At 40.4% G+C, this 2,821-nt stretch overlaps 1 non-coding gene across 1 annotated transcript; it reads left to right on the forward strand.

Annotated features, from left to right (window-relative positions):
- Positions 1 to 2,433: 2,433 nt before the first annotated feature.
- Trnaa-cgc (transfer RNA alanine (anticodon CGC)) lies at positions 2,434 to 2,506 on the forward strand. Its single transcript has one exon. It is a non-coding gene; the product is annotated as a tRNA-Ala (tRNA).
- Positions 2,507 to 2,821: the final 315 nt, after the last annotated feature.

Raw genomic sequence — 2,821 nt, forward strand, 5'->3', positions numbered from 1 at the left:
ATAGACAGAGCACACATCGTTGTTGGTGCAAGCGTTACGAATGAAACCAACGATTGGCATAAAGAACGCAGTAAAAGTCCATGGCTTTCCTGCCGTATGTCAGTAGCATAGTAAAAGAAGCATTTCGAATTCGGTTGATGGAGAATTTAACGAATAGAGATAGCGGCTTCCGCTTGGATAAATCTTGGAATCCGGCACTTTCTGTAATGAAGTTAGAAAGACCTTACCACAGTATACATACATCGATATCCCAGCGCTGATCGACCAATCTAATGCAGGCACATATTGTACCCATTTTCCCGATCAACGTCGGTGGCGCGTTGGGTATCTGTGGCTGCATGTGCAGTGGGGCGTTCCGTGTGTTTAAATAGATGGAGTGAGTGCTGAAGCGTATGTCTTTAGGCTCACTCTGATGATGGCTGAATGATAAGCAGCTGAAGTATCAGAAGAATTCGTGTGGCAGCGAAACCAATCTAATCTGAATGCATAGTCTCACAGCGAAATGACAATCTACAGCTACATACATACCCAGCAAGCCATCGTTCAGTGGTCGACGGAGGGAAAACTATGACCGCTCTCTGCTCTCTGTTACATTATTCTTATAGTCGCTACATGGGGTAAATGATGGGAGCGTAGTAACGGTCGCACAATATTCTTCGAATAAATGTTCTCCAAATTTAGCCGACAGATTTTCGTGGGGACTGCTTCCTATTTCTTCCAATAACTCAATTTAAGTTCCCTGACATGATTTTACATATAAAGACTGAGGTGGCGAGTCAAAATTTATACCAGTCGCGGGAATGTAACTCTGGTTAACTGCTTACTTGTCAGGTGCTTTAGCCATTACTACACTATGGCAAAACGCTTCACGTACCTGGACGGATTATTATCCTGCCACCCCCAGCCCCCCTTCTCTGTCTAAATACCATTGCCGCCCCAATTTAATTTTAAATTCCCCCTTACACAAAAACCGAATTACCGAGGTCCTCCATACCCTGGAATAGCACCTCAGCATCGAACGTAAATGGGGGATAAAAGCCTGCAACCCAAACACAGGTACTTATGCAAATTCCTGGCCTTGGTATAAATTATCTCTCGCTGCTTCAGTCTATATACTTAAAATAATATCTTTATGAAACCAGTCAAGCCTCCAAAATTGAGTCATTTCGTTTGTAAAAGTTCCCCAAGAATTTAAGTTATATTTTCTTATGGGCTATTACTGGCCTGTAATGAACCTGGTGGAGCATCTCTGGATACATTCAGCGTCTGTTGACAGGCGTTCTTGATAAAGGCCCCTCAAACTGACTCAGTGTTCTGTAACTGGTCGAACTAGGATTTTGTATGCGATTTCTCGTTATAGATGCATTGTATTTTCCCAGAACACTTCCTGAAAACGCAGTTCTTACATTTACCTTCCGTAATACTTTTTGTGTGTTCATTTTTTAATATGAAAGCGTTTCTGAAGAAGAAAAATTTGTTAACATCGAGTATAGATTTAAATGTCAGGAGGTCGTTTCTGAAAGTATTTGTATGGAGTGTAGCCATGTATGGAAGTGAAAAGTGGACAATAATTAGTTTAGACAAGAAGAGAATAGAAGCTTCCGAAATGTGGTGTTACAGAAGAATGCTGAGGATTATATGGGTAGATCACATAACTAATGAGGAGGTATTGAATAGAATTGGAGTAAAGAGGAGCTTGTGGCACAACTTGAGTAGAAGAAGGGATCGGTTGGTAGGACATGTTCTGAGACATCGAGGGATCGCCAATTTAGTATTGGAGGGCAGCGTGGAGAGTAAAAATCGTAGAGGGAGACCAAGAGATGAACACACTAAGCAGATTCAGAAGGATGTAGGCTGCAGTAGGTGCTGGGAGATGAAAAAGGTTGCACAGGATAGAGTAGCATCGAGAGCTGCATCAAACCAGTCTCAGGACTGAAAACCACAACAACAACAATACTTTTTATACTTTCTTCTATTCTGCATTTAACTACTTAGTTTTAGATGTTCCATAGATAATATGAAACAACTCTTTAATCGAAATCATGTAGAACCTGTCATTTTACTAGATATGTATGAATGATTAATTTTAACATTAATGAACACATTATTATTTTAGTTCTAATCATGCAGTTACACTTTTTTTTATTTTTTATTTTTATCTTTTTCGTTTTGGTTTACTGGCTATCAGTTTTTAAGTAGAAATACGTCTGTAGAATAGAGCGAGTTTTCCAGGAGAAATGATTTTAAATTTATATTTTAAACTTTCTTCGCTATCTGTGAGGCTTTTTATGTTATTAGGCAAATTATGGTCAGGTATTTTTGTTGCATTTGAAGTCCTTTATGAGCCACACACAGCTTTAATAATGAGCAATAAAACACAATTTTTTCCTCTATTCTTCTATGTACGGACGTCACTGCTATTCTCAAACACCGAGCGAGGTGGTGCAGTGGTTAGCACACTGGACTCGCATTCGGGAGGACGACGGTTCAATTCCGTCTCCGGCTATCCTAAATCGTTTCAGGCAAATGCCGGGATGGTTCCTTTGAAAGGGCACGGCCGATTTCCTTCCCAATCCTTCCCTCACCCGAGCTTGCGCTCCGTCTCTAATGACCTCGTTGTCGACGGGACGTTAAACACTAACCACCACCACCACCACCTATTCTCAAATTTTCATGGGTCAGTTACGACAAATTTCATTAGCCAATATGTGTATTGTAATGGCTCGGTTAAAAATTATAGCTCCTTGAAGAGGTACCTGCATAACGTTCGTGAGTGAAAACTACATATTATTCTTGCTATTCGGTTTTGTGTAATCAATAC

The sequence above is a fragment of the Schistocerca cancellata genome, chromosome 9, assembly GCF_023864275.1.
Source record: "Schistocerca cancellata isolate TAMUIC-IGC-003103 chromosome 9, iqSchCanc2.1, whole genome shotgun sequence".
In the NCBI taxonomy this organism is placed as follows: Eukaryota; Metazoa; Arthropoda; class Insecta; order Orthoptera; family Acrididae; genus Schistocerca; species Schistocerca cancellata.